This window comes from Nycticebus coucang, chromosome 19 (assembly GCF_027406575.1).
Source record: "Nycticebus coucang isolate mNycCou1 chromosome 19, mNycCou1.pri, whole genome shotgun sequence".
Taxonomy (NCBI): Eukaryota; Metazoa; Chordata; class Mammalia; order Primates; family Lorisidae; genus Nycticebus; species Nycticebus coucang.
In genome coordinates, this window is record NC_069798.1 from 13,905,187 (window position 1) to 13,929,956 (window position 24,770).

Genomic DNA, 24,770 nt, shown 5'->3' on the forward strand with positions numbered 1-24,770 from the left:
CCTCCCGAGTAGCTGGGACTACAGGCGCCCGCCACAACACCCGGCTATTTTTTGGTTGCAGTTTGGCCGGGGCTGGGTTTGAACCCACCACCCTCGGTATATGGGGCTGGCGCCTTACCGACTGAGCCACAGGCGCCGCCCTATTCCTTGCTTTTTTTTACCTCACACTGTAAGTAAGAGATTGTTACTGATTAGTACATATCAGCTGTCTCATTTTTAAATTGGTATTAATTCCTAAGCAATCAGACATTACAAAGCCTTTAAATAATACACAGATATACAGAATAAAAAGCGAAAGCCCCATCACTATTCCTTTCCCATAACTTTTTTCACATTTTTCTTTAATTGAGACAGAGTCTCACCATGTCACATATATAAGGTGTCCATAAAGTTTGTGTGCAATTTAAACTAGTTGTCTTACTTTAAATTTAAATTGCACATGAACTTTATGGACACCCTGTATCTCTACCCTATTGTTTTTATTTGATTGTTTAGTAATAAAAAGAAATTTACTAATAGTACACATGCAAGGTAAAAAATTTAAAAAGTATCAGAGGGTACACAGTGAGAAGAATGTCTCCATCGATCTCTGACATCCAACCACCTGTGTCTCCTTTCAGACGAGCCACTATTACAATTTATGCCTTATCCTTCCATATATTTATGAATTTACAATCATATATTTAAAAACAAATTTTATCTGCAAAAATGGAAGCATACTATCCATGCTTTCCTAGCTTTTGTTTTCTTCACACAAAGTAGATCTTAGCTATTTTTCTTTCTTTTTTTTTTTTGGAGTTTTTGGCCGGGGCTGGGTTTGAACCCACCACCTCCAGTATGTGGGGCCGGCGTCCTACTCCTTGAGTCATAGGCACTGCCCAATCTTAGCTATTTTTCATATCCATATGTGTATAGATGTCTCATATTTTTAAACAGCCATATATTTTATTTCCTAACATAGATATACTGAAACTTATATGAAATTTTATGTTTGTCAGTAGCTTTACAGGGTTGGAGGGTAAGTTTCTAGAACATAGAGACTATTTCTCTCCCCTGTTTCTTTGTCTTTCCTACCAGTCTAACCATTCATTCATTCACTAATTCATTCATTCATTCGCCCACTCACTTATTTACTAATTTGCTCAATCCAGAGCCTGTGTGTGCTGCAAAGCACCCTAAATTCCCATTTTAAACCTGGCTTTATTTATTTATTTATTTTTTGAAATATAGCATTATTTTGCAAGTAGACAAAAGTTTTGTTCAACTAGATGAGAACGTTAAAGGCCTTTCTTTCCAGTCCCTGCTTTTTGCCTGGACTGCCCATAAACTATTCCAATTAGCAGAGGGTGTAAAACCCTCAGAAAGGCATATCTGGATGTCTCTGAGTCCTATCCAGCTGTTCTTTGGTGGCCCTGCTATGTGGCTCCAACCAGACCCCATCCTCTGCCTTGCCTATGAATGAGTTTGGCGGTCCCTGGGAAGCCAGTGGATTGTGTTTCAAGTGCCAGATGAGTAGGAGAGAGGTCTCAATCCAGCCAGCCGGTAGGTAAGTATTAGTCACACAGGGGCACAAACAAGTCTCTAAAACCACATTTAGCCAGCTGTGGCCAGCAATGTGCCATGGTTGGCTGCCTACAGACACCTCTGTGCTACATTAAGAAAGAGTTCCCACTTATTGCGCTAACAAAACCAGATGCTGGGAATTAGGTGGTGAGGATCAGAGGGAGGGGGTGGCTGCAGGAACTGAAAGGGAAGGCCGAGCCACTCCCTACACAAACAATTCCTTGTGCCTCTCTTCCAAACAGGAGTTGGCACCAGGAAAGGAGGTAGGTCAAAGGAAAGGAAGGCAGCTCTCCACACCCTGCCACTTCTTCAATGAAAAAAGGGATGATCCTGAGAATGGAAATGGGCCCCACCAGGAGAGACCTGTGAGGTGAAAGGGGAATTGCCAATATTAAAATATACCCCAGATTCTCTTCTCTTGCATGTGAGAAGGAAGAGGATTTTCTAACATCATGGCTCCAGCACTCACCAGAAACCACTAGATACTGGCCAGACATGGAGGCGGATGCCTGTCATCCCAGAGCTTTTGGAGGCTATGGCAGGAGGATCACTTGAGGCTGCTAGGAGTTTAAGACCAGTGTGGACAACATAGCAAGACCCTGTCTCTACAAAAAATAAAAAAATTAGCCAGACATGGTGGTGTCCGCCTGTAGTCCCAGCTACTGGGGAGTTCGAGGTAGGAGGATCGCTTGAGCCCCAGAGTTTGAGGTGGTTGTGAGCTGGGGTGACACTCCTGCACTCCAGCTGGGGGACAGAGTGAGACTCTGGGTCTAAAACAAATGAACAAATAAACAAACAGACAGACAAACAAAGAATAAAGAAATACTGTGCAGTATTTCTCACCAAGACCCTGGGCTTTAAGGATGAAAGATTTATTTCTACCAACCAGAAGAATAAGTTGTAAGTATTTTTTCTTGTCTTTTAATAGTGTGATTTTTAAATTTAAATCTCAGTGTGCAATTTTTCTGTAATCTCCAGTCTTTAGGAAGTGAAGTGCTGTATCCCTCACAAAAAAGATATATTTTTAGAAAACACTCCCGGAGTGGATGAATATTTCCAAACCATCTATAGAATGAAGGCCTTGCTTTCTCTTTGAAAGACTTGTCCACGGTTCTCATATCTTTCATTTATCTGCTTATTTATTGATTTAATAATCTATTAAGTAAACACTCAGTGCTTACCATGTGGCTGGCTGAACGCTTACGTGCTTTCTCTTTCCCTCTGGCAATAATTCCGATAGAATGAAAGCTCCATGAAAGTAAGGACTTCGCTCCTTTTGTTCGTTGTCTTCAGTACTAAAGTTGTACATGGCATACAAATAATTGTTGGAAAAAAATCAATGAAGGAAGGAATATTATTATGGACCTTTGACAGTTGATAAAACCAAGCCTGAGATAGGTTAAGGAACTTTCTTACAGAGCTTGTAAAAGGCAGAATTGGAGTTTAATTTCATCTGACACCAATGGTAACATGTATTCGAGTAAGTGAGGAAACTGTTCTGGGGTCCCAGGAAAAGGTGGTGATTGTGATTGAGGAACCCAGAGGAAAACGTGGCGTTTGGACCTGGGCCTTGGGAGATGAACTTCCACATTTGATTTCGTTGTTGGCAAAGCAATATTAGGCCAAGCCCCTATTCAATGAAAAAAAGAAGAAGCCCTTGTTTCCAATAGTCTTCCTTACAGTGAGACTTCTTAAATTTCTACCTAAGAACCCTGAATATCTGGTTTGTGTGATGTCCTGTGTATGAGTTTGACAGGAAGCACGTTCTCAATGTTTCCTTTCTGAGAAGTATTTCTTTTTTCTGCCCCCTGCTTTTTCTTGAGACAGTTGCTCTGGGTAGAGTGCTGTGGTGTCCTACCTCATAGCAACCTCAAACTGCTGGACTCAAGAGACCCTCCGGCCTCAGCCTCCCGAGTAGCTGGGACTACAGGTGCCTGCCACCATGCCTGGCTAGTTTTTCTATTTTTAGTAGGGTCTCAATCTTGCTCAGGCTGGTCTCCAACTCCTGAACCCAAGTGATCCACATCCTTGGCCTTCCAGAGTGTTAGGATTACAGGCGTGAGCCACTGCGCTCGGCCTCTCTGACAAGTATTTCTAAATAGTTCTTCGTAGTTTTCTTCCTGGCCTCCCTCGCCCCTGGTCTCCTTTTAAAGTCACCATCTTGCTGCATTCTCCAGGCTGATATTGAACTTCTGGGCTCAAGTGATTCTCCTGCCTTGGCCTCCTGAGCAGCTGGGACGACAGGTATGTGCCACCACACCCAGCTTGTTCTTCATAGCCTTCTAAATCACAGGGCTCATATTTCCTTTTTAGAAGTCCCTATTTGGATCAAGTTATTCTGCTTAGCTATTGCCTATAAAAATTCCCATTCATTATTGATGGTGGAAAACAGCTCTGACAGCATGCCTTCCCCTTCACCCCAGCCAGCCCCATCCTTAATAACTGGAAGGGGAGATTGAATATTCTTTGCTTTTGATCAGGACTTGTCTCCTGCCAGGAGCAAGGAAGGATGTGTAGGAGGGCATGTCTCCGATAATAACAATAACAAGAGTAATGAGTAAAAGTTTTCAGCAGGACCTTGGGCAACTCAGTTACTCAGGCCGTTTATGCATGTTTATAGTGTGAGGGTTTTTTTTCTCCAGTTAACAATGGTTTCCAAATGCCTTCCTTCCCTAGGCCCCCTCCCAAACATTTTGAGTGATCCTGTTTGAGCTCTAGAAGAACAGCTTTCAAAAGCAGACCTTTTTTTCCTGCTTGGTTTTGGCAGTGCCTAAATCTCAGCGGTGCGTTGTTAGCCTTTGGTTATGGGAGGCCAAGGCTCTCACGGTGCCTGGTTTCTGGATTTTGTGACTGAGAGCATCATGTGACCTTCTGGAGCCAATAGCAGGGCCCATGATACAGTGCCCTGTCCAAGTGATGGAGGAAACCATTCCTTCCACTCCCTCCTCTCTCTCCACTTGAATGTAATCCGAGTTGTGATCCCCCGTTTAAGAAACAGACTGTGACTTCAACAACAATGAACTTACTTCCTACGCATCCCTCCATCCCACCTCTCGGGTGATTTAAAAGAGGAAACAAGATTTCCTCCTCCCAGGCCCGACTGGACAGAGCCACCTCCAGCGTGGGGCAGCCCAGCGCCGGCTCTGCGGCTTCAGGAAGTCCCTCATCCTCCTCACCCCATTCGCATCCTGGACCTGGAGGATGAGCAGGAAGTGAAAAGTGTCCGGCAGAGTCTTTCAAGCTCACAGTCGGCTCCGGGGCAGTCCGCGTGGGCTTTTAGGAAAACAATACAGAACTTTCCAAAGTGCTCTGTTAATGGCTGTCTGCAAACACTTTACAGGGCTGTGTTTGAAACTGCCAGTCACCAAGGCTCGGGGTTATTTATTTATTTATTTTCTTTCCATTTTGCTGGGAAGAAAAACAGTCAAGATTGAGGGCTGTTCTCAGTCACTCTCTTCCTGGTTGTTTGGAATACCTTTGACAGCAGATGGGTGGGGCCACTCCCAGGCCTCTTCTCCCAGGGCAGCCCTCTGCTCAGGGTCAGGAAGACTGATGTGCCCAAATTGATGCTTTAAATGTGGGAAGCCCCCCCTCCCCCAGTACACACACCAGGGGCCAGCTGCCAGCTGTTCTGAGCCTTTGGGCAGGCCACTCTGCTGTTTCAGCGTCCTCCTTTGTAAACTGAAGGGACTGGAAGGTCCGCAGTCAGTGAGCCCCTTGTAGGGACACTCCACAGTCTCCTGGGGCAGTAACCTCAGGTGCACCTTAAACCTTCTCCAGAGAGTGCTTCTCAACATCTTCCACTCTGCCCTGCCTAATGTGGAGGCTTCTTGCTCCTGGGACTGACCTCCTGAAATGCTCTTCAGCAAATCCCCGCTGACCTAGAGCAAGGCATGGTCTGACAAAAAGCTTTTATGAAGCCATCTTCCAGAGTCTTCATCAGTGTGATTTTTTTTTTTGCACCAGAATGTCTATTGTGGCTCAATTTACAATTGCTAAGTCGTAGAATCAACCTAAAGTGCCCATCAACCCATGAATGGACCAACCAACTGTGGTATATGCATACCATGGAATATCATTCAGCCATTAAAAAAGATGGTGACTTCACATCCTTTACATTCACCTGGATGGAGTTGAAATACATCTTTCCAAATAGAGCATCGCAAGATAGAAAAATAAATATCCAATGTACTCTATACTAACATGAAAATAATATACAAATAATTACATACTTATATGAACAATAAAATACAAATATAGTCTAGTACAGGGGTAGAGAGAGGTGGGAGGGGGAGGACGACTGACGAAGGAGGGGGAGGAATGAGGTGGGATCTCCCCTAATGTGCACATTGTGGGGGTATGTAAGACGCCCCCTGGGTGAGGGGTGCTTTTACAAATGGAACTTTACCCTGGAAGTGAGAACAACGTAACCTAAAAATTTGTATCCTCATATTAATTTGAAATAAAAAATAAATTAAAAAATAAATAAAGTACCACATGGACAACCCCCCCACCCCCCAAAAAACCCCAAACCTTAAGTCTATTGCCTTTACCGAATTTTTTTTTTTTTATCATCATCTGATCTTTAATAAACCAAACAAAAGGATACACTGGGGTGGGGGAAGTCTCTATTTAATAAAAGGTGCTGGGAGATTTTTATCAGCGTGATTTTTGTTTTACCCCTAGAATTAGGGCCCAAACATGGCGCCTGCTTATAAAACCTTTGCTTTGCCATCAACTTCTTTGTTAAGTACCCTAGTTGTGCCTGTGTTAGTCACAGCCCAAAGCGCAGTTGGAAAACACTCTGGGGTGCTCCTCCCTGCCCTCCTCCACCACCCATCCTTTCTCTTCTCTGGCCAGAGAGGTGGTCATAGAGGAAAGAAGCCCTGTTTTATTAGGAGGTTGGCATTTCCCCAAAATAACATTTTCTTTGACTAATTTCCCTATACTGTACATCAACTGCCTTGGAATGTCAATAATTTTGAAAAGCGGACAGTACTAAGTCTTTCTAAAAATTTTAGATTAATACTGGGTGCAGGGTGCATACAATTAGGTTACATAAATTGCTTTTGTAAGGTTAAAGTTCATGTTAAAGTTGTGTCCTTCACCCAGGAAGTTCACCATATACTTGGGCAATGTGCCAGTTGGGTGGGAATTTACCCAACTCCTTCTTCCTCTCCCCCCTACTTGAAGTTAATTGAATTTTTCTCTCCTGTGAGAACGTAGTTGTTAAAGTCCTGAAGTCTTGATCAAAAGCAACTTCCACAGCTGGAGATCTGAGGGCAGTGCCTTGAAATCTCCAGGTGAGATGCGAAATCCCAGCTGCCTCTGATTCCAAGTGAAAGGCCTGATACTTGGCAGAGCTACTTCCACGTGGAGCCTCCCTAAATTTGGGAAATAATGACCATAAACAGAAAAGTATCAAAATGAAACTGAACTACTCTTTTGGGAGTTATCTTTCTCACTTGCTAGTGAAGACTTTTATCTTTTGCTTAAAATGAGACAGGCCACGTGAAGTACCTATGTGAAGTATCTAGCACCAAAGGAGAACCCAGTTACATGAGCGTCTTGTGTCACACCATTGGTGGAGACTTCCATTCAGAGGCAGGACCCTGAAGGGTGGGAGAGTGGGAAGGCAGGAGGAGACTCCTGCCGGTTGAGACCCTGCCTCTCTCCAGAACAGAATCAGAAGAAAATAGTCAGCTCTCAATGAACGCTGAGGGGAAGGCGTAACCTGACGCATGTCTTTGAAGAACTGGACCTGCCTCATTTGCTCTGGTGGCCCTAAAGACTATATTTGTATGGAGTCTCCAGGTCTTTTTAAAAGAAGGCTAAATTGTCCCCTGCGACGGCCTTCCTGAGTCACAAAAACTGCAGGGCTTGCCCAAGCACAAAGCACAGGAGGCCTGGGGCTCTAGAATTTCATAAGTTAGAGGCCTGTTGGGGAGCCAGTGCCTGTGAGACCGGAGGCCTAGAAAATTCGGCTGTGGGCAGTCATGGTCAAGGCATTAAAATCTGGCTGAGAGGATGACTAATTCCACCACAAATGATTTCACCTTTAACAGTGCTGTGATGCGAGCCTGTCACTCACGCGTTTGGAAACCCAAATTGAGAAGTATCCAAACAAAACCACAGGATGCCAAAGAAGCTACGAAAGAGTGGGTTGTGGTGGGAGAGACTGGTCAGCTCTTGCAGTCCGGGTTCTCCTTTGTGTCACCCCTCCTTGGCTTACATGCATTCCTTTCGGAACTGGATCTTCCTCTGTGACTGTCACTCAGTTAGAACCAGGCCAGCCGTAGGGACATGTCTGTCCAGTTTTCCAATGCAAACAGCTTTCTACCTTAACTACTTTTCTTCACTGCTGTCACTCTTTATGGCATTAGCACACTTCTAAATGTGATGGCTTTCTGTCTTTTAGGAGGGATCTCTCTCTCATTCTCTTTCTCCCTGCTCAGGAAACCGTGCTCTGGTTACGTGCTCAGATCTCTAAGAAGTCCTGTCCTTGGCTGCATGGCTGGGTCACCATCCTGGACCTACCAGCTCCCCTGCCCCTCAGGGTCGGCAGAAGAGCCTCCATGGTCTCCCTCTGATTTGACTCTGATGTGACATCCAACACTCTTTGGTCTCCAGTGACTTTGGTGCCAGTGAGTTCTCTGGCTGCTCACAACCAGGAAAAGACTGTCTGGCTGCTCACAACCAGGAAAAGACTGCTCACCCTGCCTCACTCATGACTTGGGATGCCAAATAGTTGCTTCTAAGCAAAGAGCAGCTAGGAAGTCTGTCTTCTAGGTCCAGTAAGCCACACATAGACTCACTGCACGCCAGCCCTGCCGTGGGCACTCCGCTAGGCACTGAGGGTCCAGAGAAGGATGTTCCCTGCTCCGGGGATCTGTCAGTCCTGGGGGAGCATGAGACATGAACATATTTCCAAACAATGTGGCAGACTGAGGGGTAGAAAGAATGGGTTTGAAAGTCACTCGGAATGCTTGTTTCAGCCAGATCTGATGTTCGTGTCCAGCCTCGTTCTCTTCGAGCTGCTGTTCTGATTGGATTATGTCCAGACAGAACTGGTGCATCAATATTATTTATTTGTTTTTTTTTTTTTTATTTCAAAATACATTATTAAGGGGGCACAAAGGTTTCTGTTATATAGATAACTTTTGCAATGCTTAACTCAGGGCTTTTAGTGGCCATCACCTGAATGTGGTCATCGTACTCAACAGGAAGTTTTTACCTCGCCCTCATTTTTTGCTTTCCAATGGCTTTTACATCTCTCTGTGCTCATGGGTGCACATTGTCTAGCTCCCATTGAATAGTGAGAACATGTGGCGTCTACTTATCATTCCTGAGATACTTCATCTAGGATAATGGTCTCCAGTTCCATCCAAGTTACTTCAAAAGATGTTATTTCATTCCTTTTTATGGCTGAGTAGTACTCCATGGTGTGTAGGTTTATATATATATATCTGTATATATATACACACACACATATAAAACACACCACATTTTCGTAATCCACTCACGAATTGATGGACACTTTTGTTGATTCTGCATCTTTGCAATTGTGAATTGTGCTGCAATAAACATTTGAGTGTAGGTTTTTTTTTTTTTTTAATAAAATGATTTCTTTTCTTTGGAGTAGATACCGCAGTGGGATTTCTGGCCGAATGGTAAATCTACATTTATTTGTTTGAGGAATCTTCATACTGTTGTCTATAATTTCCACTAATTTGCAGTCCAGCAAGGGCGCCCACTGTCACTACTTCTAGTTGAACATAGTACTAGAAGTCCTAGCCAAAGCAGTCATGGAAGAGAAGGAAATAAAAACAAATTGGGGAACAGGAGGTCAAACTATCTTTTTTCACTGACAATATGATCTTATATCTAGAAAATCCTAAAGACTCCACCAAAAGAGTCCTAGAATTGATAAATAAATTCAGCAAAGTCTCAGGTTACAGAATCAATGTACACAAATCAGTAGCATGTCTGTATCCTACGAACAGTCAAGCTGAGAGTCGAATCAGAGAGTAAATATTCACAAAAGCTGCAAAGGATATACAATACTTAGGCATATACTTAACCAGGGAGGTGAAAGACCTCTAGAAGGCAAACACGAGCACTTCGATATTTTCACTATCTCCCAGACAGAAACAAGCAGAGCACCAAAGAGGAACACTTAGCTCAACCATGGGACAGGGGAGGGTAGGCACCGCAAATCTGAGTTACTTAGTTGAAAAGTTGAAAGAGGAGGAAGAATGAATTGAAGAAAGGGGGAAAAGAGTGTACCAGGTAGTGGCATCAAAATAAGCCACATGGGAAGTGTGGAGAGGCCAGGTGTGCGCAGGTATCCAGATGGCTGAGTCCATGGGGGTGATAGAACGTGGTGGGTGGCAAGGTGCCCTGTTAATGGTGAGTTAGACTGGGAGAGACTTTGACAGATTTTTTATAAAAGTACGTCTGGTGGCCAAGAGGAGGATGAGATTGGCAAGACCGGAGAAGGGAGTCTAAAGTCTAGTTAGGGGCCTACTGCAACTGCCTGGGAAACCGGCCGTCTCCTCCTGGGGGTGTTCCCTCACCCCCTTCCGTGCATAGCCTCCTCTTCCTCCAGTGTCTTAGGGCAAACGATTGAAGGGCTGTCCCCATCTTCCTCCCCCTCTTTTTCCTTTCTCCTTCCTTTCTACTTCCTTTCCCTTCTTTCTTTTCTTCTTTTGTTTTATGCTTTTTATTTGAAATAATTACTACAAGATGCACAAGAAGTTGCATAAACACTGCAGAGCCTCCTTGAATTTTCACCCACGCTCGCGTAGGGGTATCACCTAATTATTATACAATAGCAAAACTAAAAATCCGGCATTGGTGCAAAACAGGTAACCAGGCTAACGGCTTTCTTCAGGTTTCACCAGTTTCTACATAGCCTTATGTGCAATTTTATCACACATGTAGAGTTGGGTGACCACCCTCCTAATCAGGAGACAGAACTGTGAGTCACCACCAGGGATCTCCTGTGCCGCCCCTGATAGCTGCACCCACCCCCCCCCCCCCGGTCCCAAAGAACCACGCTGATGAGCGAAGCTGAAGCATAGATTTAAACTGCTGCTGATGGAGAAAGATAAAAATGACGCTTCTTGGCACATTGAAACCTTTGACATTTTCTTCCTCATTCTATAGGTCATGCTTACTCCGTGGAGGTCATGGATGTCATGGTAGACCCTGTGTTTTGGCCCAAAGCAGGATGTGTTGTTAATCCTGCAGAGGGACTCAGAGTCCTCCCCAGACATTCCTGAATTTGAGGATGGCTGATATTCTTGCCAGAGCCGAACTCTTTCTTTAAAGTACTTACTTTATAAGGGCTCTCAAATCATATAGGACAGAACTAGAGGGTAGTCAAATGGATACAATGATTTTCTCTCTCTCTTTCTTTCTTTCTTTCCTTTCTTTTCCTTTCCTTTCCTTCTTTCCTTCCTTCCTCCCTCCCTTTCTTTTTTTTTGAGACTGAGTCTCACTTTGTCACCTTCAGTAGAGTGCTGTGGCATCATAGCTCACAGCAACCTCAAGTGGAGCTCAAGCGATTCTCTTGCTTCAGCCTCCCAAGTAGCTAGGGCTATAGGCACCCGCCACAATACCCGGCTATTTTTAGAGATGGGGTCTTGCTTTTGCTCAGGCTGGTCTTGAACCCGTGAGCTCAGGTAATCGACCTGCTTCAGCCTCCCAGAGTGCTAGGATTACAGGCGTGAGCCACCTCGCCCGGCCATGGATATGATGAGTTTAAACATATAATAGAGATACACAAGAAGCAAATATCATGTGGCCTAATGCATGTTTATTTTATAGACTTTATCATTCTACTATTTCTTTTAAAAGGCTCATTCTTTCCCCAATAATGAACCATTTGTTCAACAACAGCCTCTCATTCTCTCTGTCTGTGTACTTGAAGTTCATAAATCACTTACTTGCAGACTGACCTGACCGTCAGTGCATTTCTGAAATTTATACAGTATATAAAGTAGACATTTCAATATTCAACAGTAAGTGTAGTGAGTCAAAGTGTAATTTTGGAGGTTCCATAATAGCAGCTTCGTTTGGAGTAGTCTTGTATGTATCTGGTATAGTTTTTTGCTTTTTATGGGAATCATTTCTCCAAAGCTCTCATGTTCATGACTTCCAGAAACAAGAGCTCATGGTTCTCAGGGCTACAGATCACCCCACGTTGAGAGTTTGAACCATTGGCTGGTTTTCCTTTTCTTAAATCCCAAATCTTCCATTGTGTGAATTTTATTTATTGGTCATAGTTTGTCCTTTTGAACTACTTCAATGAAATCCCTTGTCCACACACCATGTGTTTGGCTATTCGAAAGCTGTTCTTGTGTTTCCTTGAAGCCTTCTTTTTCTAGTGTAAACACCATCACTTCCTTTAACTGGTTGGTCCTGGCTGTCACTCCCCAGACTCTTTGCTACCCCTGTCACTTCCTCAGGATGTGCTCTGGTTACCCTTAAAATGCGACATCCACATTTTCTCTGTTATCACAGAAAACACCAACAAAGTTTGACTGCCTAAGTGTACAAAATGCACGTAGGATATTAAATGCTTTAAACAGGATCCTGCTTTTGTGAAGGAAAATCTCTGCATTTAATTCTCTCTATAGCTCCTGTAAGAAAAGGTTGTGATATGAACATTCTGTCCATATAATAAGCACTTTATAAAGGCTCTATTTATTATTACTAATTTAAAACAATGATAATACTATATATATATTTTTTAAAAAACAGCATAAGTAATTCTTCCAGAGAGAAGAGGGACAAAGTCAAATGTTAAAGGGGAACAGATGCAGGGAAAAGTGAGCAAAACAGGGCCACAGGGCGGTTTCCCACAGCTCAGCTTCAGTTGTGCTAACATCAAACCTTCCTGATTGATTAAAGGGCTCTGCCCTCAGAGGGATAAACAGTACAAATCAAATAAAAAGGTCTTGTTATGTTGCTTTTATTTTATTTTATTTTATTTTATTGAAGAAGAGTCGCTGTCACCTTGGGTAGACTGCCACAGTGTCATAGCTTGCAGCAACCTCAAACACTTGGGGCTCAAGCGATCCTCTTGTCTCAGCTTCCTGAGTAGCTGGGACTACAGGTATCCACCACAACGCCCAACTAAGTTGCTTCTATTTTAAAAATGAAAGTTATTTCATTGTTTGAGGATCATACTATATATTATATAATACATATATATTTTATAGAATTAATTTCGTTTGACATGAATTTTATTCCGATAATTGATTTTGTTGGCTTTTCTTTTATTAAATTCGTTTTTCTCTCCTGGCCTTTTCCCCAAGCCCCCAGTGCTTTCGAGATTTCCTCCACCAGCTCTCTGGGCCCCCAGGTCAGGGCCCACCTCATGTGGCTTTTTGGAATTTTGGTGCTGCTGAGATCTGAGCCTCTCATACACCGAGTAACAGAGCTGGCAGACAGCTTGCTTCCTTCCTGTTACCTGTGTCCTTTTGTCCTGCAGGGCCTGTAGTTTGCAAAAGGCTTTAGCCCCAGGCACAAGTAGGCACCCATTTTTTCTCCCTTCTCTATTCCTTTCACTAGTAGAGTGGCCTGAACCAGGTCCAGTGGCGACACTGCGGAGTACAGACGCTGGAGGCCTGCAGGACGCTCTTGGACCCCAGGCGCCTGTTGCTTCAGCCCTGCTCAGTCCTTTGCACTTATGACCCATTTCTAGTTGCAGTGAAGTTTGATTTGTTTGTGAGAATAGTCTATGCCTTTCGGCTTTCTATTTTTATGTTTTACTTGTTGCTGCTTTATGCTTGGGGCATAGGAATTGCAGGAGTGGCTGCAGACTTCTTCAGGTAAGGCATACCACGCCCCGACCCACCTGCCAGAGCTTTCCTCGGGAGCTTCCTTGCAAGGTCTCTGAGTTACGTTCACCTCCACAATCTGATTCCCATCAAAAATGCCAGTGTGCGAGTGGCGCCTGTGGCTCAAGGAGTAGGGCGCTGGTCCCATATGCCGGAGGTGGTGGGTTCAAACCCAGCCCCGGCCAAAAAAAAAAAAAAAAAAATGCCAGTGTGATGAATATGTGTCAAACTGTTTATAAAACCAATGTATGGTGCCCCATGATCGCATTAATGTACGTAGCTATGATTTAAAATTAATAAAAAAAAATGAAAAAAACAAAAGTGCAAGTGAAAGAACGATGTCTCTCTCTGACTTAAAACCGTCCTAGTGTTTTCTTGCTCTAAAGTGCAAAATCTTTTAGCACAGTTTACAAGGCCCTGTGGGATCTGGCCCTGCCTCTGTTCCAGATTTCTTTGTGCTACTGACCCCTGGATCATGGACCTCTGCTGTCTGGCCACGGTGGCCCTCTATTCATTCCTGCAGCCACTGGTCTGTCACACCACAGAGCCTGCACACAGGCGTCCCCTCTGCTTGCAGCCCTCTCTCCTCACCTCTGACCCCCTGGAAAAATCCCATTTATCCAACTGGGGTGTGTTGTCCCCAGGGAGACACTTCCCACACCTCTTGCATCCCCAGCTGGGTGAGCTGGTTATATACCCTCAAGGGACGCTGCACTTTTTGTTCAAGTACCTTAATGCATTTACGGGTGTAACTCCTTCACATTGACTTTTGTGGTTCTTTGTGGCTGTCTGATGTGTCACTCTTCTGGCACCCATCACCACGCATGGATTGTCACAGCTCACTGCAGATTTTGAGGGAAGCGTGAACTCTCTGTGACCCACGTGGTCTCAGCTCTGCTTCTCCCTGATCTCACCTCCTCCCACTCCCCTCTTGCCGCCCACTTTGTGGACCCCCCATGGGCCCACTTGCTTTCCCTTTTCCTGTGGCCAGACCTTGTGGTTTCCATCTTTCTGTTTGAAATGCTCTTTGTTGAGAGATCCCTGTAGGGTGCTCACCGCACCACCTCCTCCCTGAAGCCTTCCTTGACTGCCCCATTGAAAATGGCAGCCTTGGGCCTTGGTATGTGCCACACCTTTTGGGGGCAAGACATGATTGTAAGAGGGACTTTACCTAACAAAAGCAATCACTATAACCTGGTTTCTTGTACCCTCCATGAATCCCCAACAGTAAAAAATAAATACATAAATAAATAAAAAGTGGGGTGGGGGGATGGCAGCCTGTCCGCTCCCTGTGTCACCTCCCTGCCCCGCACTTGGCCCCTTGTGGTATTCCACACACTTGGCTGTCTGGCATCTGCCTGCCCTCACAATGATGCCAGGAGGACCGAGAGCTCTCCTGCGTGGCTCACTGATGGCTCCTCGGCATGTGGGAAGGAATGAGCCGGCTGCCCCTCCTTCCCCAACCCTTTGTGGACTGAGATAACGCTACGACTTAGTGTTTCCTCCTCTCTGTGGATGAGGAAAGAAGGCCTGGTTGCAACTGCTCTTCTCCTAAGGATTTTTTCCTCTTCTTCTTCATGAGGTCAAAATATTCTTGTTCATTTTTGTTCCTTGAAGCCTAACAGACATTTCGTCTGAGTATGTGTTTGGTTTTATATTCCTGAGATGCTCCTCTTGAGGAAACACATGTTCCTGTGTCTCTCATTGTATGTCTGAAAATGCTAATAAAGAGATTTGAGGGGTGTTCCAGCAGAGATACCACTCACAGCCTAGAGGTGTCCCGTTGCAGGTGGCAGATAGCATTCTGAAGATGGGGTTCCTGTGGCTGTAGATGTTTAGTTAAAAAACAATAATGAAGAGGGTAGGAGGACATCCTGTCACCTAGCAGCCTTTGTTGTTGGAACCACTGCCATGCTGGAGGCTCCTGGGTCCCAGCCGTGGCAGGTGCTGGCCCAGGCCTGCTGCACCCGCTCCCTCCCACACTGCACGGGTTGATGACAGCCGCTCATGCCCCAGGCTTTGGCAGGTCCAGGTGGGAGAGTCTGTTTTCACAGGTGTACCCCGCAGCCCTGGGTTGAGATTTGGCTCAGAGCATGTCCCTGAGTATAAAAGCTAAATTTCTTTAGGAATGAGTAATAATATGAACAATCTCTCAGACACCTGAGGAAAGCAGTGGGGGCCAGTGGGGCACTGGCTGGAGGAGGCATCTCTGTTTCTATCTTATTTTTAGATGATTTGGACCTATGATAAAGTCCCCCAAGAGCTTGTCTCCAGAATGGCCTGGGGTTCACTGCGTGGAGGATAAATCTCAGGTCCCAAATACGGAGACAAGTTGCAGAGCCTTGGACACTTTTGAGCCCAAGGATGTTTACGCTGTCCACTGTTACCAGGAACATTCCTTCTTGCTCTAGATTCAAAGTGACAATTGTCATCACTTCGGAAATCTATCATCGAGTTTGGAGTGTTTAGGGCTTGAGAAACAACAACAACAACAATTTGGTGCCTCAGACCCCTTCTAGACTTGTGGCTGGTGGTGTCGGGTCAGGCACGTTCTTTCCCTTTGTGGGAAGCTGAGCTTGGACGCTGCACCCTAACTCTGGGCATAGTGGCAAACAGTTTTATCACTTTCTTTCTTTTTTGTTAATTTATTCATTTTAGAATTACTTATGGACAATTTTTTTTTTAAGTTCGGGTTAATGTGAGGGTACAAACAACCAGCTCACAATATTTGAATTTATTAGGTAAAGTCCCTGTTGTAGCCGTGTCCTGCACCCAAAAGCTGGGCCACACACTTCTAGATTGGGCTCATTAGATGGGAGCGCACTAATCCCTCCCACTCCCGGGGCTTGGTCACTTTCCCCTCCCCTCTGGCACTTGTCCCAAGCTTGAGGGAGAAGTTGCTGCTCCTTTCTCAGCTGGGCCAGGCCTCTGGCTCAGAATCCTGTGCGTTTCAGGGCTCTGGCGCGGTCCTCCCACACTGCAAACTTGTCACCCTGGAATGCCTATTCGCTTGGTACAATGTTTGAGAATCTCCCTCAATGGGGATCAAAGGCGAAACTCCTACCTTTCACCTGGCTGGTAATCCTGGCCCCGAGTGTGCAGGAGTGTGTAGTACAGTAGGCACCAGGATCTGGCACTCCAGAACCCCAGAACAGCAGCCCTTTGTGATGGGGACAGATAAAGTGACGTAATTCCCTGGCATCCAAAACAGAACAGGCTGTACTTTTTAGAATAGCATCCACCTCTTAATCAGTTATTTTAGGGTCTGTGCACCATGAGCTGTCACCAGGAACCTCCTGAACTTCTGGAGTGAATGAAGTGGTCCAGCGAGGTGACGTCGTCACGTCCGTGCTCTCAGCACAGAGGGTCAGGTGGCTGGGAGGCTCTCAGAGGTCAGGCAGCCTACCAGGGTCTCTAAATAGCACCCAGCAGGCTCGTGCTCTCTTCCTTTAACGTGCTTTGTCATTTCCAATCAGCTCCAAAGAGGATGAGACACACTCTCCATGCAGTGAACTCCGGGCCATACTGGAGACAAACAATCTCAGGGGAGACTTTATGATAGGTCCAAACCATCCAGAAGGAGGATGGAAAGAGAGATACCTCCTGCAGCCCACGCCCTGCTGGCCCCTGCTGCTCGCCTGGGTGTCTGGGGGAAGCTCTTTCCGCCCTTGGCCTTCAGATGAACCATCCTGCTGGCTTTAGACATATCCTGGCCATGAAGAAGATGTGGCCTGGAGGGGTTTCTTGCACATATCCATGTCCTATACCCTCAGGGCACTAAAAATATACGACTAGAATAACGTGGGACTCCATACCGAGACAGGAGCCAGCAGGATGGAGGGAGAGTCATGGGCCTGGGGGAGAGGTGGCCGTGGGAAGGGCTCCGTGCTTTCCACTGAGCTGTGGGACTGAAGCGTGCTCTGTGGGGCAGACACCCAACCAGGCACTTCCCTTACCTTTCATAACAACCTCTCCCACCAGCCTCACGTCTCACACGAGATTCGGCTTATGAGAGGACAAGAGAAGCCACAAAGCAAGGTTCACACGCACCTGCCACGGGCTAATATCATTCAGTTAGTCAGGTGAGTTTAGGATTTTTCTCTTCCTACTCTGCCAATGCCTTCCTGGCTTATTGCTGAGACACTTCCTTTCCTTATTGGAAAATCCACATGATCACGCTTGTTCCCTGATGCACCGAGTAGAATCCACTCCTTGTTTGCTCAGTTCCTTCCTTCATGCACCTGCTCATCAGATTTGCCTGTGACAATAGCAGGTTCTGAGAGTGGTAGGGCCCTGGAAGATCTTATAAGCCAGTGGGGAGGAATAGAGAAATAACTAAAGTATGAAGTGAGCAATGTTATAAGGGAGTTGTGTACAAAATACTACAGGACACAAAAACTTATGCATGGCTGTTCATGGCAGCGTTATCTATCATGGTCAAAAGTGGAAACAACCCAAATAGCCATCAACTGACGGGTGAATAAACAAAATCAGGTATATCCATACATTGGAATATTATTCAACAATTAAAATGAATGAAGTAGAGTCATACACCTTGCTTGGACAAGCCTTGAAAACATGCCAAGTGAAAGAATCCAGTCACCAACCCTGTAATATATGATTCCATTCTGTGAATATTCTGAAAATTCTTTCATGGGTGAATTTATGGGGTATGAATTATGTTTCATTAAAGCTGTTAAAAGTACCATGGGAATACCAAAAAGGAAAGAGAAATTTTGATCCAGATAGCGGAAATCTCAAATTGGAGGGAACGTTTGAATCACGTATCTTTTTTTTTTTTTTTTTAGACAGGGTCTTGCTATATTGCTAGATCTTTACAAAGGAAAAGGTTTTCCTTTTCCAAGACCACTTTTGTGGACAAGTACTGCCCACCCCTGGGATGCAGACTTCTGGAGAGGAGAGGGACTCTGTTTGATTTTTGTGGCCTTCCCAGCCCGTAGCCTACTGCCTAGGTAGAGAAGTGTCCAGGGAGGATTTGTGGAGTGGACGGGGAGCCAAGACTCTTCCACTTGGGTTTTTGCATTTTGCGGGATCCTCTACCACATGCATCTTTCTGCTTGCTGCCTTTGTTGCCCAATTGCCCTGGGCCGTTGCTACTGGGGATGCAAGCTTTGTAAGACTCTTGCCAAAGTCTCAATCCAATTAGGTGATCGTGTTTTAATTATCTCTGCCAAGTTTCCCTGCTATGGGCGAATCCATTAGTACCAGTGCCTAGCACATGTAGGAGGCCCTCAATAAATGTTTGTTGGATTGAAATGAAAGCTTGAATATACTTGAGGAGTAAGTTAAATCCTTGGCTGACCTCAGCTTGGTGAAAGCCCTTGGATGAAATATAGAAGAGTGAAAAGGAATTTTAAATTTCACGATGCCCCTTAAAATCTTCCATTATTCTCCTCTGCCTCAACCGTATTTCAGATTGATTCAACATTCAGGGAAAGATGGGCTGTCAGAAGGGGGAGTGAGCCCTTCAAGAATAAAGTTCGCCCAAAGTCATATTTTTTCCAGGTATCATGACTGCCTCTGAGAAATAGAAACTGGTCAAGATTGTGACCTGGAGGAAAGCCAACAGAAAAAGGGAAACATTTGTGGAAGAAGCAGAGAAATGAGTCAATGGATGAGAGGATGGACGGGAGCCATGGCAGAGGCTTGTGGAGGCAGAGGCTGTGGGAGGTGCACTCTGCATCCTACCTGGACACCTGCCTCATGGTCCAACTTCCCCCCTCAACTGTCATACCAGGGAGAACTTTTAGACTCATGAACATCAGGTGAGATGTTCACAGACATAGACCAAGTAGACCAGAGAAATCCACTACTGTATTAGGAAAGAGAAACATTCTCTCTTTTCCAGGGATCAGAAGGGACTTCTCTAGTTCCCTAATGCTCTGGATTGACCAAACCAGGACTTGAAAAGGCACTAAGAATCTACTTACAGAGTTCTAGCCTGAACCCTCTTTCATCCTGGTTCTTTTATTATTATTATTTTATTAAATCATAGCTGTGTACATTAATGTGATCATGGGGCACCATACACTAGTTTCATAGACCGTTTGACACATTTTCATCACACTGGTTAACATAGCCTTCCTGGCATTTTCTTAGTTATTATGCTAAGACATTTACATTCCACATTTACTAAGTTTCACACATACCCTTGTAAGATGCACCGCAGGTGTGATCCCACCAATCACCCTCCCTCTGCCCATCTCCCCCCTCCCTCCCCTCCCTTTCCCCCTTCCCCCTATTCTTAGGTTGTAACTGGGTTACCGCTTTCATGTGAAAGCCATAAATTAGCTTCATAGTAGGGCTGAGTACATTGGATACTTTTTCTTCCATTCTTGAGATACTTTACTATGAAGAATATGTTCCAGCTCCATCCGTGTAAACATGAAAGAGGTAAAGTCTCCATCTTTCTTTAAGGCTGCATAATATTCCAAAAATCACATCATAACAAAGATGTTTGTACTAGAATGTTTATTGCAGCCCTATTCATAATTGCTAAATCATGGAAAAAGCCCAAATGCCCATCGACCCACGGATGGATTAATAATTGTGGTTTATGTACTTCATCCTGGTTCTTTCCTCTTCACAGACTCCCTTGATTTTTTTTTTTCTGTGTTTCTGTCTTTGTGTGATATCATGATTCAGCTTCGTCAGCTGTGTGAGTTTTTGTTGCTGCTTTAACAAATGAACACCTACTTGGAGGCTTAAAACCGTACCCAGTTCTGCTGATTGGGTGTTGCTGTGGACTCTGCTGGGTTTGGCTCACGGATTCCAAGGCTGGCTGGGCTCTCACCTGGAGGCTCTGGGGAGTAATCTGCTTCTGAGCTATTTCAAAGTGCTGGCAGAATTCAGTTCCTTGTGGTCATAGGACTGAAGTTCCTGGGTCACTCTCTGCCATTAGAGGCACGCACCTTCCTTCTCAGGTGGGCCCCTTCATCTTCAAGCCGGTGATAGGGCCTCAAGTCCTCCTCCTGCTTCTGTCCTGACTTCTTCCACCTTCCTCTCTACCACTAGCTGGAGAAGGTTCTCTGCTTTTATGGGCCCTTTGTGAAGGTCACCTGTGCTATATGACATAACACCATGTGATATTCCACCATATTCCTGGGTTCTGGGCACTAGGGCGTAGAATCTTGGGAGCTGTTCCTAGAAATTCTGCCTACTTCACCAACTAGCTGTGATACTAGATGAATGGAACCAGTCAGAGCTGCTTGTGAAGGGATGTGCGTTAGGAAGGAAAACACCAGAACTAGCTGTGTTCACAGGGTGGCCCAGTTGAATGATTTACCTTAGCAGAGGGCTCCATTTTAAGTGCTTGCTTAGTTTAGCAACAAGCAAACAAGGTAGCTTGCTTAAACTTAAAAAAAGGGTGGTTATAAAGTCTCCATCTTTTTTAATGGCTGAATAGTATAAGCTGGGGACCTTACATCTTTTGTACTTAGCTGGATGGAATGGAAGAACATTCTTCTTAGTAAAGTGTCTCAGGAACAGAAAACCAAGCATCCCATATACTCAATACTAATTTGAAACTATAGATGAACAACTATACAGGTCCACAGGAGAGGAAAAACACAGTTCAATTCAAGAAGCGGGGAGGGAGGTGACAAGAAAGGGACTCATTAAGCTCCCACCTAATGAATACAATGTAGGGGTATACAACTCACCTCTTGGGTGAAGGATTCAAATACAACTAGGACTTTTCCTGATAAACACAAACTATGAAACCTAATCATAAGTACTCTGCTATTAACCTGAAATTAAAAATAAATAAATAAAAAAGGGTGGTTGGCCCAGAAGTAGATTTTCCTTCTTCCTGGATTATTTACTTTCATATTTGCTTGTTTTATGTTAAAGTTGAAGTTTTCATTTTAACTTTGTTTTTGCTAAATTGCCTTGTTTTTAATAGTGTTTTTGCTCAGTGTTAAGTAATGTTAGAGAAAGTTAATTATTTTTCCTCAATCAGTATGGAACCAGGCAATAAAATCCAGGAAAGGGGGCTACTTTAAAACCTGTGGCCTTGTCTAAGTGTCAATAAATAGCTTCCAAAGCAGGTAAAAAACCATTTGCCTGGCTACTGACGGAATAGTCTGGTGAACTTCCAGAGGGCTGTAAGTCACATCATATTAATGCCTCATTAGACCAGCTATTCAAGCCCTTGTCCTTACATGTTATGTGCTTGGTGAAGGGAGAGACAGATGCCAGTTTCCCAAGGGGGGGGGAAAAAAAACAACTGGAAAAAAGGAAATGGCAGATTGTCAATGAGATAGCTTTTGTTTCAATTTTCCCTCTTTTGTTTTCGTTTGAAGCCCTGTGTGAATTACCGTACTTTCCCTTTTGGTATTTTGGCCATAGATCTGTACATTAACTCCAACTCCTTGTTTTGTATTTTTTTCTCTGTAATTCTCATCTGGAAAATTTCCCCCCCTCCTCCCCACACTTGACTGCCTGGAGAGGAGAGATCTGCTGTCCACTTCTAGATTGTTTGCTGAGGAGAGGGGCATGATCCTGTGGCTGGGGGCCCAGACTGGATGCCAGGAAAGCTGGGCCCTTTTCCCAGACCTGTCCACCACGCCTCTGCAGTGACACGAGGGCTCCTTTAAACTGCGACGGGCCTTCAGTGTGTTCATGTGATGCACGGAAATAATAAGAGGTCAGCCTTTGTGGCATTGGAATTCCAGCCCTGCCGTGACCTTGCCAAGTGACCTTGAGCTCAATCAGAATTCCTGTCTCTGAGCTTTAGTTTTCTCTTCTGTGCTCGGGAGAAAAGGCTATGTACCTCTTCGTGTGAGAAGCCAGCAGGCGGCAAATATTACATCGATTGGCCTCCAAGTGAGGGGGGTGCAGCAAGTGGCCTGGGACGGGGAGGAACGGGCAGGAGTGGAGAGCGGCCAAGTCGTGGCATCAAAGATGAGCATTTGCTCCATTTCTGTCTCCTTATGGTTCTGGGCAATGCAGGGAGACTCTATGCACAGCCCTGTGTGTTTCCTGAAACCAGCAGGTCTCTGAAGGACAGTGGCTATCAGAGCAGGAAGGAGTGACACCCACAGTCCGGGTGGGGGAGCAGGGCCAGCGAGTTAGGAGAAAAATGCTCATTTCTAGGGCTGCTACGAGGGATCTTGGACTAGGACTGCAAGTCACCTTGTCTTGGTACTTTCTCAAATTTTGTCTATGGAGTTTTACTTCTAGCACTAGTGGCTACCATTTAAATATGTACACTATACACACACATACACACTCACACGCACATGCACACTCACACACACACACTCTCACACACACACACACACTCTCACACACATACACACTCACACACACACTCACACATAAACACACACACACATACACACTCACACATACACAGAGTGAGATAAAAGAACTTTGGACTTGGAATCAGACCAACTGAGTTCTGGATTTGAGTTTTGATTTTACCAGTTCTTTGACCTTGGCCAACTGACTTAACCTCCATGCCTCTGTTTCCACATGTGTCAAATGAGCACAGTAACATTTGCCTTGAGGGCCTCTCCAGTTTGTTGGGAAGAGCACGTAAATCACAACACTTGGGTGCATTTTGTAGCCCTTAAAGTGTGTGCTATCATAATTTGCCTTTTGTTTCCTTATAGGGCGTTTTAAAGACAAGCTTGATGAAAGTGGCCGTTGGGCCTGGACATACACAGACAGGTCCTTGGCAGTCTGTCTTGTGAGGGAGCAAGGTCAAGTGAATGGGGCACTGAGCTCCAAGAGAACCTTCTGAGGTCCCACCCCCTCCTTCTTTTCTCATACTAATGGACATCTATGTTTCCACTCAGAATTCTCATTCATGTGTCAGGTACATGGCCAAGATACCAAAATAGCACTTGTGTAGGACTGAAACGATTACTGCTCAGTTGTCTTTGGGCTTTATTTTTCGCTCAACTCCACCACCCTCAGAGTATCTGTGGACGTGTTGAGGATGTAACGCAGGCGGGTGACAGTACTCAGAAATGCTCCAAACATTACACAGTGAGACCGGAATGTTAGAGAAGTATCGGAGGACAGGCGCAAGCCCTGGCTTCCCTGGCAAGCTGGTTACCCAGCGCCGGCAGCATCGGCAGGGGCGAGGGCATTCTGGGAGTGCTGCCGGTTACGGGCTGGTTCAGGAAAGGGAGGCCAAGAGGACAGGTGTTCAACTTTAATGAAGAATTTAGGATACCGCTCTGCATATGCAAATGCACGTCATCATTCAGCAGGTAGAAATTTGTCACACTCAACAGAAAATTAGTTTTCATAAATACACAGGGGTTTTCTAATAGACATAATCACTGAGTTTCATACTTTGGGCCACAGTGCCATCTAAATAGCACTGGAAACACTGAAAATGTCTGTGGGAGAAGGCGCCACCCTGCAGGACAGGCATAGACTTTAGGGCCAACACTTCCGTCCCTTTCTGCTGTTTCTGGTTGTGGGGCTCCCAAAAAATCCTATAGCCTGCGTAGGCTCAGGGTCCTCTCTTCAAATTGGGAGACATGATCCTGAACTTCTGGGGTTGTTCAGAGGAGTTATGATCATGTGTGGAAAAGAGCTTCACCCAGGCCCCACAGTGTAGGAATTGCAAACCTAGAATCTTTTTTGATTAAAACAGTAAAACAGGGCTTGGCACAGTGGCTCATGCCTATAATCCCAGCACTTTGGGATGCTAAGGAGGGAAGATACTTTGAGCTAAGGAATTTCAGACCAGCCTGAACAAGAACAAGACCCCATCTCTACTAAAAATAGAAAAATTAGCCGGGCGGGCACGGTGGCACACACCTGTAGTCCCAGCTATGTGGGAGGCTGAGGCGGAGGATCACTTGAGCCCAGGAGTTTGAGGTGGCTGTGAGTCAGGATGACACCACTCTAGCCTGGGCCACAGAGGGAGACTCTGTCTCAAGCAAAGCAAAGCAAAACAAAGCAAAACAAAACAAAACAAAAGAAAACAGTATATGGTATTTATGATCCAGACTTTCTCCCTTCTTACATGGAGTATGATGCACAGATTTAGTAGAGATTGGATTTATTGGGCATTTATAGCTGATTTCCTTTTGGTCGATCACCTTAGAAAGTAATTAAGCATAGAAATAAAGATAGAATTTGTATTATGCACCATGAAGTGGACTACATATTCTACATATATAAATAATATTTTAAATAAACTGGGGCAGTGAGTGCCAGTAGAATGGAGGAGCTGTTCTCTCTCTGGCATTGAAGGAGTGAGAGGAGGGGACAGTTGTTAACATCCTATGAAGGCTGCTGGGTAGGAGTTGGGCCTTTGGTAGAAGCACACAGCCACTGCCGCCGTGAGTGTCTTAAATTGTAGATGAGAGA

The 24,770-nt window shown here is 45.0% G+C and overlaps 1 long non-coding RNA gene across 1 annotated transcript; it reads left to right on the top strand.

Moving 5' to 3' along the window:
• Positions 1 to 2,762: 2,762 nt before the first annotated feature.
• Positions 2,763 to 6,036, top strand: LOC128572080 (uncharacterized). The gene is made up of 3 exons (XR_008376039.1): positions 2,763 to 3,244; positions 3,741 to 3,807; positions 4,240 to 6,036. It is a non-coding gene; the product is annotated as an uncharacterized LOC128572080 (long non-coding RNA).
• Positions 6,037 to 24,770: the final 18,734 nt, after the last annotated feature.